The sequence below is a fragment of the Cricetulus griseus genome, chromosome 2, assembly GCF_003668045.3.
Source record: "Cricetulus griseus strain 17A/GY chromosome 2, alternate assembly CriGri-PICRH-1.0, whole genome shotgun sequence".
NCBI classification, from domain to species: domain Eukaryota; kingdom Metazoa; phylum Chordata; class Mammalia; order Rodentia; family Cricetidae; genus Cricetulus; species Cricetulus griseus.
In genome coordinates this window covers 168,988,294-169,003,023 of record NC_048595.1, presented here as the reverse complement: position 1 = coordinate 169,003,023, position 14,730 = coordinate 168,988,294, and the positions used below count along the sequence as shown (strand labels likewise).

General features: G+C 41.1%; 1 protein-coding gene and 1 pseudogene across 1 annotated transcript in view; both read left to right on the top strand.

Moving 5' to 3' along the window:
* The window catches only part of Mbd2 (methyl-CpG binding domain protein 2), a 63,313-nt gene that overhangs the window by 12,305 nt on the left and 36,278 nt on the right, over positions 1 to 14,730 (top strand).
* LOC100756482 lies at positions 10,195 to 11,428 on the top strand (annotated as a pseudogene).

Sequence of the window (14,730 nt, the reverse complement as noted above, 5' to 3'; positions counted from 1 at the left end):
CTGTTTTACCATCACCACTTTCTCACAACAATCTTGTGAAAATAGAGAAGTAGAGGCATTTCATAGGATTTGACTGATGGAAGTGAAGCAGTCATTCAGGCTTTGCACTCAGGCAGGCATGAGCTTGATGAACTGGCTGTGCTGTGGATTAGCTGATATGGTCTGTCATAGTGTAATATCTGATACAGGCAGACAGTTTTCTGAAGTTGAAGCCTCTGAAGGCCTCAGGTGTCTTGTAGAATAGGCTAATAAAACTTCTCCCATAGCATTATTGTGAAAACAAAGTGGGAGTTTACATAAAAACATTTAGCAAAATACTGACCCCCTGCTATCCCCCCCACCCCCAAATGGTCCTCCTTTCCTAAACTGCAGCCACTTTGCTGCACACAAAACTACCTTGCTTAGCATGGTGTTCAGTAGAGGAAGCTTTCTGGTTCAAGCTCTTCCTCCTTGTCTTTTCCTTTTCTGAAACACACACACTAGTGTACATGTGTGTATACGTATATGTGTGTATATATAAGACAATTCAGATTCTCTAAAACTGCCACTTTAAAACTAGCCACAGTGCCACCCCAGTACCTACAGAAAGCCCTAATTGTGAACAGTGCTTTTAAACTCTCCTATTGTTCCCAGAATCACATTTCAGCCTTATTTAATGTAATTTGAAGCTCTACTTTCTGACAGTGATGGTTCATTAAAAAGCAAACACTAATTCGTCTCTAGTTTGTATGCACCCCTCTGCTCTAGCTGCTCTGGACCGCTCGCTTGCTCCTCACCCTGCAGCATGGCATGCATTTTCAGGACCTGCTTGCTTCTGTGCTGTTCCCTCTGCTTGGAATGTGCTTCCCCTCCCCCTCCATCTGGCGAACTCCTCAGCTGAGGCTCAGCTCCATTGCCTTCATCTCTGGGAATCCTGTCCCTTCCTCCATGGTGACTGCTGTGCTTTGCCATTGTGTTTGTGCCTGTGCTTCAGCTAGACTGTGCGCTCCTTGGGAGCAGGGACTCTGTTTTGTTTTTGTTTTGTACAGTAGCCCCAAACCTTGCACACAGTAGCCTATTAAATAAATATTTGCTGTTTGCTAGCTACCTGATTCAAGAAATTTATAATGGTAATAAATGTTTATTTAATAAATTCATACAACACGACTTTGGAAGTGCCTTTTATTTTCATTGTTTTCTGACATTCTATGTGAAGTGTGAGGTGCCTGGTCTTGCCTTGATTTGAGTTCTAAAAGTTTTGGGTAAGTAGCCGTGATGGGAGTCGTTTCAATTTTAAAAGCAGACTCCCTTTGGGAGTAACACTTTAGCTGAGTGATGTTGTTTTTTGTGATAATACTCTAGAAAGAGAGCTAGGAAATGCGGCTTACAGAAATCTGTATATGTAGTAAGCTTGGCTAAAGTACATCTTTTTTTTTAATTTAAAAACTTCTTTTTAGCACTGGAGAGATAATCAACAAAGTAAGGTTTTAAAGAGGCTTGACCAACTATAAACTGTGATCTTGATGTATGTCTTCTATATTAAAGAGGTTATTGCTAATGAATGGTATTCTCAAGTATAATTGGAAAGACCACTTTGAAGATCTTTGCAAAGTGTTTTTTAATTACATTCCAGTGGGTAAGTAGGATGGAGTGGGCATTGGCTTTGGGTTAACATACACTGCAGTTTTTATACTTGTTTTTGCTTTTTCTCAAATTTAGTCTTAATCTAAACCCCCAAATTGATTGCATTCTTGATTTCATTATACTTTATTGATTTTTCTTGCCACTGCTATAATTATTTGCAGGCAACTCAATCTCTCAAGGTGATAAAATAGTTGAAATACCAAGTGGGTTACTGTGGATCTCACTGGAGCTAATAAGGACACATGGCTCACAATGTTGTGAAAGTGACCAACTAGGGTGTGGTGAAGTGATGGCAGTTTTCTCACAGTGCAGCATTCTGGGATGGAATTCTGTTAGCTATAGCTACACCAGTGGCTAATGTGTGGCTGTGTATGCCTGGTGCTTACCCTGTTTGACAGCACAGTTTTAGAATGAAAGGGCAAAATCTTAGCTTTACATGTAAAATATTTTTTGTGCGTGCGCACACACACACACACACACACACACACACACACACACACACACACACTTCAAAGATATCTCAAGGTTTCAGAGATAGGATTTGACATTTTAAGGAGTCAGTAGAGACAAGGTGATAATTTTGGATGGGTGAGATGGCTAAGCAATTAAAGGCCCTTGCTGCCAATTGTGATGCTCTGAGTTATATTCCCAGGACCCATGTAAAGGTGGAAGGAGAGGGCACGTGTATGCACATGCACACATAGACATACACACACACACAGGCACACACATGGTGGGAAAGGGAGGAGAGAGAAAATAAAAATAAGATAATTTCTAAAATTTAGTTGGAGATATTTTGGGATGATCTACATTAGGTTATGAATGCAAAGCATATTTAGGGAACTTGGGAAGCTTGCTTGCATTAAAAATCCTACAATAAACTGAATTCCTTATGTTTCTATTTTTTAATACTGTAGTATAAATGATTTAGAAGTGAAGCTACAAAACTTAAAGTACAAATATCCTGATGTTAATATGCCCTACCATATATTTTCCAAGTTGCTGTCTGTTAGTATTCAGGTATCTGTACTGACTGGTTCTTGGAATTCTGACAGGATACACCCTCAGCTGCAGCCACTAAGAGCACCTCCTGTGCATATTCACTGTGTTCCTGTAGGGGAAGCTGTAGCCACGCCTACTTAGGGGCTGGCTACAGGTGTGCCTGACCAAGCTTGTGAGGGCGTGGTCAGAGTGAAGTAGTGTTAATGCATTTGCGCTTTCGGTTTCACTTTGCTTCTTGCTGTACAGGCTGCTGCCACGCCGGCTGGCTAGGTCGCTCTGTAAGTAAGGCTTTTCCCTATTACATACCCTTATATTTCTACCCGACTCCGTATTCGTAATTTCCCACTATATGTTCCCCTTTAAAAGGGCCCTGCCTACCTCCCATCCTCTCTATCTGTTCTCTCCCTTTCTCTCTCTCCTCCCATCCCTCTCTACCCCACTCGCACTGCTGCTCCTGTCTCTGGAGGTCTGTCTCCCCCTTCCCATTTTTTTTTTTTTTTGATCCCTTTCCCTAATAAAAGCCCTCTGCTTGAACCTTGTAGCGTGGTATCTATCTCTTGCCTGCTACTTTTCTTGTTTGTTTTTTTTTTTCTTTTTTTTTGGGGGGGGGTTCAAGACAGGGTTTCTCTGTGGCTTTTGGAGGCTGTCCTGTAACTAACTCTTGTAGACCAGGCTGGTCTCAAACTCACAGAGATCCACCTGTGTCTGCCTCCTGAGTGCTGGGATTAAAGGCGTGCACCACCACCTTCCGGCACCTGCTACTTTTCTTAAATTACAACAACTATTGTATGGAGCAAGTCTTTTTCTGAGTTTAACTTAGCAGCACTGACACTTCCTTGGGAGTACACAGTTCTTTCACTGCCTTCCTCTATTTACTCAGACTTGGTACTTTAGAAAATAAAACCATTCTATTCCTTTGGGAGAGATCAGTTGTGTGTCCAAACTGCCATCTTTGATTCTTCATTAATTAACCTTTCGTAGTGGGAGTAGTTAGTATGTTATTGTGATTACAGGCATAGACTTGGGTAATATATGACTATATCCTAGATTCTCAGACATACACAAGATACTTGTTTCAATTATTTTCACCAAGTAATGAAACATAATTTATAGCTCAGTAGTGTAACTTGGGAGCAATAGCTGTAGAATTTAAAAAAAAAAAACAAAAAACTTCTAAGTTAGTGGATTGGTTTGCACTTCAGTTTAGACTTAATATGCAGTATGGAGACTGGATTGGAAAACGGTGGAGCTGGAAGTAGGCAAGCTAACTGGGCGGTTTTAGTCCAGAAAAATAGTGGCCCTGAATTAATGCCTTCACAGGAAGTATAGAAAGAGAAGAATCAAGAGAAATCAGTAGATTTAAGTTCCTGCTGGTCACAAGAAGAATTAATGCTTTCCAAAATTGTGGTTTTAGTCACTGCTGTATTTATAGTTTGTGTCCTAGAGGTTCCTGTCTGGAGACTTGGCCTTCAGTACTGTGATTTTGAGGTGGAAGAACTGTTGACAGGGTGGCCTGGTGGAACGTATAAGTAATAGGCTTCCACTTTGATAATGGGTTAGTGCTAGCTTTTTGTAGCATTGTGGGTTTCATAGGCATTCCTATAACGGTGGGTTATTATCAAAAGAACAAGCCTAGTGCTTCCCTGTCCACTTGCTTCTCTGTTTGCACACACACCCCTTATGCTTGTAGACCACTACTCTAAAGGAAGATAGCTGTGTGTGTGTGTAAAGTTGTCCTTGCGGTGGTTGCTGGCAAGGGGAGAACCAGTGGGTCTAGATGAAGCTGATGGAGTTACAGTAGTATTTCTTAGGTTTCCAAAAGAGGATCATGTTGACTATCATAAATTCATTACTTGAGGATTCCTGCCCTAGTGATTTGTCTCCTGTAGTGTTCGGTGTATATACAAATAGGAAAGGTACTTTTTCACACTGCAGAATGCAGACAAGATGAATAAAAATTCGCATAGGAAATTGAAAAGGACTTTCCCAAAGGTAAGAGCAAAGTCAAGAAAATACAGTATTACAGAAGCATAGAAAGTGTTTTTTGTTAATGCCATGGAAAAATCAAGGTGGGTAGAGACTAAATCAGAATTGGAATGGACCTGGTGATCTTTATATATCTAGTTTCCAGGGATTGGAAAGTTATGCCTGGTCTTTGGAAGTTTTTTTATTTTTATTTTGGAAGTTTTACAATTTGGATTTATTGTTAGGTGAAATAATGTGGGTAAATAGTGAAAGTATATCCAGTGAGAAATATTTCGTTCCTGCTCCTCAACCCTCTTCTGCTCCCAGGAGGACAAGGTTAGTTTTCCCCCTTCCTTTTTGTATGTTCTTTTAGGTCATATGCAATCCTGAACACACTGTTTTTGCATATCTGTGTGTATGTTTTAACCATCCTATAAAGTGGTTAGAACGGCTTTCTCTAAATACTGAAAGACAGCTTGGAAGAAACCTGAATGAGGATGGAGGAATGTAACTTGGGTGTGCATGTGAAACTTCCAGGATACTTTGAATTGTGTGCCATACTTTGTAGTGTGTTTCTCTTTCAGAAAGTTTACCAAGTGAATGTGTAGCTGAAAAACAACCTTTTTCTAAAGCAGGAAGGAGAGCAAGGTGTGAGGGGAAAAGATGGGCCAGGCCATTTGATGTAGCTTAGAGTAACCGTTTACCTGATTATGGACTTCTCAGTTACTGACTAAATGTCTGAGGGTTCTATGGTCCATTTACCATCATGAATTGCTTTGTATGGTTTATTGTGGTAAGAACTACTTACCCTTAGCTTCAACCTTCCCAGATTTCCACTCCAATTGAATACAAAGAGAATATATCTCCTGACTTACAGAGAAAGTGCCTATAGGTGTATTTGGTTAGAGAGGGAGGTGATAGAATTAGAACAGCATGGAGGTGTTACTAACTAGTATTTAAGTGTGGGTCCATATTGAATACAGAGTACTCAATTTGATACGAAATGGAGGAAAGTGGAAGTGAGGGAATAGTTTTGTCTAGTGAGGAATGGCCAAAGCTTAGGAGATGTGTGGTGCTGAACACAATGGAATTATTAAGGGGATTTGCTGGCAAATTCGATGTAGAGAATTGTAGGGAGAGACCCTGATTATGTGTACTGCTGACCCTGCCCATTTGGGCGTGGTCACAGGTATGTTGATGGGTGTAGATAAGGGCGAAGGAGAGCTGGGCGCTCTCTAGGAGTTGAGCCATCATTGGAAAACATTCTGGTACTGGACCACTCTGAGTGCCAATCTGGTTACTGATTCCTGGTGTGAGTATAATTCCCCAATAAATTACCAGTTAATAACTTCTCTCAGATTCCATTCATGTACATCAATAGAGAATGTCAGAAGACTTGAGGTGAGCCCTTGTATTTTAGATGGAGGGGGTGGATGGCCTTGCTGTTTACTCTGATCAGCTTGGGGAAAGAGAATAGGTGGATAGAAGTGAACTGATGGTGCCAAGTTGCGGTTCCTGGAATACTCAGATGCGGATGCCCTATGCAGTGGGCACACTGAACTAGTACATAGGTCAGCTGGAAAGTCACTGGCACACATAATATTCCAAGTAATGAGACTGGTGAATCCCAGACACAGACAGAGATAAAGGATCAAGCCCTGAGATGTTCTAGAGTTTGGCTAAGGTAGATGAAATCAGCAAAAAATGGATGGAGAAAAAATATCACTAGTTAGTAAGGTAGGGCAAAGAAGAGAAGAAGCACATTCCAGAAATAGAATGGCTGCTGGTGAAGGACTGGCCAGAGGAGGACAAAATTTTATTGAGTTTGATATTTTAATTACTTTTCTTTTTGAGATGTGGTTTCTACATAACCTCCAGTGCCCCTGATCTCACTGTGTAGACCAGGCTGTCCTTGAACTCACAGAGATCCATTGATGTTAAAGGTAGTATGCATCACCTTGCCAATCTTAAGTTAGCTTCAGAACACTAGGCTTTATGAAAGCAGAAGACAAATTGGATTCTAATGAGAGAAAGATAAAATTGGTCAGCAAGGAAAGACAGCATTTCAGCAAATTTTCTTAGGTAAGATGGAGAATCACTAGATGGGGATGAAAGAGACACGGCGTTGGTTGAGCTCTGAATGGTTAAAAATACGGATCATGGGAGAGTAGAAATCATGGACGTCACAAAAATGAAATGTGGTTGCAGATGACAAGACCATGGAACTATACTAGTTAGGGAGCAATGTGGAAGGCACAGGAAACTAAGAAAATAGGATAGTCAATTGATAGAGATTTGGGGGGTCAGAAGAGGCAAAAAGCAGTCTTGAGACGTGAACTGCAGACCGAAAGTAGAATATGGAGATTCAGAGGCTACATTGAGGTGTGGATCTAGAGTTGTTGTTCTTCACAAACCTGAAACAGTAATGTTAGATAAGTGAAGTTGGGCAGGGGAAGGTCAGGGATGCAGTTTGGGGTGAGTTATTCACAGATGGAGGTCGTTAGAAAGGAGGACAGAATTTGGGATGAAAAAGACAAAACATAATGAACTGAAAAAGAAAAATGGGTGAAGGGTGGAGTAGCCAGATGCCATGGGCTCTAGAAGCTGGTTCTTTTGAGGGAGAAAAAAAATGGAGACATGGTTAGAAGTGACAAGGAGATCAAAAACTTCCTTCCTGGTCCTGAAGACTGTTTAAGAGTCAGGGCAAGCTGGTGAGAAGGCTCACAGGGTGAACACGTGCTGTGTAAGCCTAAAACCTGAGTTCAATCTAACTAACAAAGTTGAGAGGAGAAACTGGGTTGTCTTCTGACCTCCACTCATGTGCCTTGTCGAAAGCACATCTCCACAATAATAATACAAATAATTGAAAAACCTAATAGAGATCGGCATGTTGCTCTATGATAGGGTGAGTCTACGTATTGTTTATTTTACATTTTAAACGAGCAGACAATATTCCTTTTAATAACAAATTTGATACAGAATTTACAGATTACATTTAATTAAAACTTTTTTCCTTTAGTACTTTTAAGTTCAAGAGAGAAAACAAAGACCACTCAGGCTAGAGTTGTACAGTGTTGAGTCAAATGTGTGGTGGCATTTTGCCTCCAATTAGCTTATTGGATGGAATTGTCAAAGTCTGCGCAAGCATGATTCTCAGTTTGGAAATACTGTAGAGAAAGTCTCAGGCGATCATATTTGAGTGGAGTGGTAAGTCACCCATTAAAATGGCAGGTGCTATGCCATGAGCTCAATAATGCAAAAATGATGGGGTGATACTTTAGGTTGAATGATGAGAACTAGTTTCCCTGCTGGTAATTTTTGGACTGAGTTCTGGATGACAGGTGGTCAGTCTTCAAAAACTAGAGAGAAAAGCATTCTATGCAGAGGAGTCAGTGCAAAAATCTTTAAGAAAAGAAGCACCCAGTATGTGAGGACAGAAAGAGGGTCAAGATGCTGGAGTTGAGTGAGTGGAGAGTGGTACCCAGCTGAGGATAAAGAGGAGTAGATGAGTCTACTCAGGATTTTATGCCAGCACAGGGAATGGTGCAGAGTACTTACTGTTTGAAGCTCCTTGCAGGAAGTCATGGGCTGGTCGTAGTACATGTGGAGAACATATTGCAAAAGACCACAAACAGAAGCCAGGCTCTGTATTGGTACTGTTGTACTTGTCCAGACGGAGGTGATGATGACTTAGGCAGTTTAATGAATAAAAGAAAAAAAATAAGAGGTAGCAAAGAAAACTGGTCAATTAGTATTCTCTTGTCCAAAGAATTTATAGTTTTCTGTTATGTACAGAAATATCCTTAACAAATGTGGGTAGAGGATATTTACCCTCGTGAATGAAGTTAATTATTATTAGTAGCATTCCATCTTTCTGACTAGTTTGAGTCATGTATTTAGAAATTTGGGTAGACAAATATGGTTAGGAATAAAAAACTCCAAATTGTAAGGTTGCTGATGAGCAGTTTATTCAGTTTATTGTTAAGTTTATCCACCTTTTCAGGATTCACACGGATGCCTCTGTAACAAACCTCTGATGAGGCCTGGGTTTGGCTTTCAAACTAATAATGGAGGTAGATTTGAGGACATGGTTTTGTGTGCTATGGCATTCACATGATTATGTTATATTACTCAGTTCTGATAATTTCATTAAAATTTATAAGTCTTGAGGTGTTAGCCCAGTTTTATAGACCTAGATTCTGAGGTCACTGTGTCATACAGAAAAGCCTTTTGTGTCACTGTTTCCACAGTTCTCCCAAGGACACATACACATGGCAAACGGTGTTACATCCACTGGAGATGGAGTTATAGGCAGTTGTGAACCATCTGACATGGGTGCTGGGAACTGAACTTGGGTCCTGCAAGAGCAGTAAGCACTCTTAATTGTTGAGCCATCTCTACATCCCTGTTTTGTGTGTGTGCCTGCATGGACATGCCTGCCTGCCTATATACATGAGTGTATGGTCACTACATGTATGCAAGAACCCCAGAGGTTGGAAGAGAGTGTTGAATCCCCTGGAGCTGGAGTTACAAATGGTTGTGAGTCACTGGGTAGATGGTGGCAACTGAACCAGTGTTCTGCAAAAGTAATGTGTTCTTAGCCACAGAGCCAACTTTACAGACCTTGTATCTATCTACTTTTAAAAAGCTGTGATGAATTGCTAGACAGTTTGCATTGGTGGTGTTTGATTTTGTGGAATTTGAAATTGCTACTTGAGGATAATCTTGTTCCAACCCCTCCACAGTCCCCTTTATTGCATAGTTCTTAAGTCTTATATTCCAGGCTTTTGTGGAAGGTCATTGAAAGAAAAAGAAGAAATCTGCTTACTAATTGTGTTATTTAGTACCATAATTACTTTTATTCTAGATTTAAATGTAACATATTTTTAGAATTTTCAAGTTCATGAGCTGGGTTCTTTACAATATTGAAGTGAATTTGCTGGGCTAGTTTGTAATGTAAAGGAACTTCCCTTTTTTATTTAAAAAGAATGATTTTGATTTTGTGACCAGCTATAATGGTGGTTCATGTCAAGGTGATTTTTTTTTTTTAATGCCCAAGCTTATGGCAGAGTTCCTGTGGTTTAGGAAAACTTAGGTAACAGATGGCCATGAATTAAGTGACTCTGGCAGTCCTTAGGGGAGGGTAGTAATACAATTTACTGTGGGCTTCTGGGAAGCTGGTCAGTCTACTTTGCATATTGCCCAAGAGAATGTTTTAGAATAAGAAAATTAATAGTCAAATTGGTTGAGCAGTTAAAAGGAAAAGAAAAGATGTTTAAAAATACTTGCAAATCAAGAGAAGAATGATGAGGCACATTCTTTAATATCTTACTCTGTGCAGTTGTCTTCTTTAGGAATTAGGCTAGGATTCTTTAAAATAGGATGGAGTGAACTATCTCACTAGACAGTGGAACCCAACAATCTATCTTGAATATTTTAGCAAGTTCTTCTTCTTTTTCTTTATTGATCCAAGAGCATAAATACATAGATAAACATCAAACTTAGTGGGTTTTTTGTCCTTCCTTCCTTCCTTCCTTCCTTCCTTCCTTCCTTCCTTCCTTTCTTCCTTCTTTCCTCCCTCCTTCCCTCCCTCCTTCTCTTCCTCCTCTACCTCCTCCTCTTCTTCTTCATTTTGAGACAGGGTTTCTCTGTGTAGCCCTGGCTATCCTGGAACTTGCTCTAGACCACACTAGCCTCAAACTCAGAGATCTGCTTAAACTAATAGATCTGTCTGCCCCTGTGTCCTGAGGGTTGGGATTAAAGGCACGTGATACCACTACCCTGCCAAACTTAACATTTTTAACAGTAATTTCAGATGTTCTAAACTTCCAGTCTTTGTGGACTTAAGATTTCATGGCGCCTCCTAGGAGGTTGACTGTGTGAAGATGAAGCTGAATATTCTCTTTCTCGATACCGGCTGCCAGAAACTCATTGAAGTAGATGATGAACACAAGCTTTGTACATTCTATGAGAAGTGCATGGCCACAGAAGTAGCTGCTGATGCTCTGGGTGAAGAGTGGAAGGGTTATGTGGTCCGAATCAGTGACGGGAATAACAAACATTTTCCCATTAAACAAGGCGTTTTGACCCATGGCAGAGTGCGCCTGCTGTTGAGTAAGGGGAATTCTTGCTTTAGACCAAGGAGAACTGGAGAGGAAGCACAAGTCTGTTCGAGGATGCACATGGATGCCAATCTGAGTGTTCTCAACTTGGTTATTGTGAAAAAAGGAGAGAAGTTATTACTGGACTGACAGATACTACTGTTCCTTGTTGGTTGGGACCTAAAACAACTAGCAGAATCTGAAAGCTTTTTAATCTCTCTAAAGATGATGCCTGCCAGTATGTTTTGAGAAAGCCTTTAAACAAAGAAGGTAAGAAGCCCAGGACCAAAGCACCCAAGATTCAGTGTCTTACTTCTCCACGTGTCCTACAACACAAACGCTGTCTTATTGCTCTGAAGAAACAACGAACAAAGAAAAAACGAAGAGGCTGCAACATATGCTGAACTTTTGGCCAAGAGAATGAAATGAAGGAATCCAAAGAAAAGAGCCAGGAACAGATGGCCAAGAGATATAGGCTGTCCACACTGAAAGCTTCTATTTCTAAGTCTGAGGCCAATCAAAAATAAGGGTAACAAACATACATTGAAAAAAAAAAAAAAAAGATTGGTAATTGGTGATAGTGAAGAGTAGCCTCTGCTTCATTTTTCTAGTGTGAGTCTAAGACTGCTGTGTACACAAACAGTTGTAATTACTTCTGTATCCACTAGTGCCATATTTGTTCTTGTACAACAAAGCTTATTGTTCTATTAAAGAAAATAAACATTAACCAAACAAGATACTGTTTAGTGACATATAGTCATATGGTAATTTTTTTTATTAGTTCAAATTAGAAACAAGCTTCACATGTCAATCCCTTCTCCCACTCCATCTGCTCCCCCAACCCTCCTACTCAAACCCCACCCGCCCCCATCCCATCCACCTTCCACTCTCCAGGCAGGGTAGGGTCTATGACGGTGGCTCCCCAAAGTTCACCACATGATCCTAGGCCGGGCCTAGGCCCTCCCCCATGTGTACAGGCCAAGAGTGCATCCCTTCACGTGGGATGGCCTCTTAAAAGTCCCTTCTTGCAACAGGGAAAAATACTAATCCACTACCAGGGGCCCCCTAGAGTGCGGAGGCCACCTAATTGACATCCATGTTCAAGGCTCTGGATAAGTCCTGTGCTGGCCTCCCAGACAGCAGTCTGGGGTCCATGTGCTCCCCCTTGTTCAGGCTAGCTGTTTCTGTGGGTTTCACCAACCTGGTACCAACCCCTTTGATCTTCATTCCTCCCTCTCTGCAACTAGTTTCCAGAGTTCAGTTCAGTGTATATCTGTGGGTGTCTGCCTCTGCTTCCATCAGCCACTGGATGAGGGCTCTAGGATGGCATAAAAAGTAGTCATCAGTCTTATTATAGGAGAAGGGCATTTAGGTTATCCTTTCCACCATTGCCTAGATTGTCAGTTCTTGTCATCCTTGTAGATATCTGGAAATCTCCCTAGTGCCAGATCTCTCCTCAGACCTATAATGGCTCCCTCTGATATGGTATCTCTCATACTGCTCTTCTCTATTCTTCCCACAACTCAACATTTCTGCTCCTACATTTCCTCCTCTCCCCTCCTCTTCTTTCTTTCTGGCAGCTCCCTCTCCTCTACCCTCATGTTCCCAAATAGCTCAGGAGTTCCTGCCCCTTCCCATTCTCTGGAGTCCATGCATTTTTCCATTAGAGTCTCTCTTGTTTCCTAGATTCTTTGGTGAAGAGGATTGTAGACTGGTAATACTTTGCTTTATGTCTGAAGTTCATATATGAGTGAGTGTATACCATGTTTGTCTTTTTGTGATTCGGTTCCCTCTCTCAGGGTGGTTTCTTCTAGTTCCATCTATTTGCCTGCAAATTTCAAGATTCCATTGTTTTTTTCTGCTGAGTAGTACTCCATTGTGTAAATATACCATATTTTCTCTATCCATTCTTCAGTTGAGGGGCATCTAGGTTGCTTCCAGATTCTGGCTATTACAAACAATGCTGCTATGAACATGGTTGAGCATATTTCCTTGTTGTATGAATGTGCATTATTTGGGTATATGCCCAAGAGAGGAATTGCTGGATCTTGAGGTAGACTGATTCCCATTTTCTGAGCAACTGCCATACTGATTTCCAAAGTGGTCTTACAAGTTTGCACTCCCACCAGCAATGGTGGAGTGTTCCTTTTTCGCCACATCCTCTCCAGCATAGATTGTCATTGGTGTTTTGATTGTAAGATGGTATCTCAGAGTTGTTTTGAGTTGCATTTCTCTGATGGCCAAGGATTTTGAGCACTTTTAAGTGTCTTTCAGCCATTTCAGATTCCTCTGTTGAGAATTCTCTATTTAGTTCTGCACCCCATTTTTTAATTTCACTGTTTGGTGTTTTGGTGGCTAGCTTCTTGAGTTCATTGTATATTTTGGAAATCAGCCCTCTGTCAGATGTGGGCTGTCGTTTTCTCTTACTGATTGTGTCCTTTGCCTTACAGAAGCTTCTCAGTTTCAGGAGGTCCCATTTATTAATTGCAGATCTCAATGTCTGTGCTACTGGTGTTTGTTCAGGAAGCAGTCTCCTGTGCCAGTTTGTTCAAGGGTATCTCCCACTTTCTCTTCTAGAAGATTCAGTGTGGCTGGATTTATGTTGAGATCTTTGATCCATTTGCACTTGAGTTTTGTGCATGGTGACAGATATGGATCTATCTGCAATCTTCTGCATGTCCGAATCCTGTTGTGCCAGCACCATGATAATCTTAATGGCAGCAGTTGTCTTCCTGAAGAATTAGGTTAGGATTCTTGAAGACTGAACATTGCCTTAGGTTGGATGACTTTGTTGTTTAGGGCCTTAGATGTTCTAAATGTTGTAAACTAGAAATGTTTGATTCCCTGTATGCACTGCAGAATTACCACAGGAGATTTAAGATTGCACACCCCTAGTACCCACAAAAAAGCGCCAAGTCTGTCCTTCACTTGGAATCCCCATGCGAGAGAGGCAGACAGGAGGCTTCTAGCTTTCTGACTGGCTGGTCTAGGCAAATTGTTAAGTTTCAGGTTTAGTGGGACACCTTGTCCATAAAAGTAAGGTTAAGAGAAGAAGACACTTGCCGTCAACCTCTGGTCTCTGTACACAGGCATGGTTGTGCATGTGTGCTCACACAAGACATGTGCACAGACAAGCACATGCATACACACAGAGCAGTCTCCTGATCCTCATTAAAATTTTATTCTGTGTGTGTATGCACATGTGCATATGTGTGGCCATTCCTATTTCATGGCCTTTGGGGGACTGAATTCTTTCATTTCATCATGGAGCTTCTGGAATTGAAGTCATCCTACAAGTCTTGGCCACAAGCTACTTTGTCCATTGAGGCACCTTGCTGACTTAAACTGCATAGTTTTTAAAGGTGGTTTTCTTTGGTGGTTATTTTGCAACCTGTTCCTTGAATTTGGGAAGTGATGGATTATTAAGATAAAGCTAAGTGCCAGAAATTATTATTGTGAGAGTCATTTGAGCAAATGTTTCTCTCAAGGATAAGCACACCCACTGGGAAAAATTAAGATAAAGTAATTACAAGAATGCACAGTATATACAGATGAGGAATGTTTGTCATGGGGAAAAGGCACATTTAATAATGGATCCAAATCGTGAAGTTGTAGCTGCCAGGTGATGCTTACCTGCTAGGCTTGCTAATATTCTATAAGCAGTGGCCACAGACTTCATACCTATGTGGCTCATACAGATAATGCAAATGTGAGTTGTCCAGGAATGCCAGAGGACACCTTGTTCCTCTTGTGGGCAGCTGTGACTAATTAACTCAACCAGGGTCAGCTGACCATTTCTCCATCATTCAGTGTTTAAGAGAAGCTGGAAGAAGATTTTATATGTGGATTCCACACTTAAACCACTAAAGGCCCCTAAAAGCTGACAGCACACATGTACAGTTAGGCTTGGACTACCTGCCACCAATCAGTAATCCGTGTTTAGACCAATGCTTCTCCAAACATGGGCATCCTTCACTATTAGAAGGATACATTGGCACTGTACCAATGCTAATTCCCTGGCTCTACTTCATGCCTATTG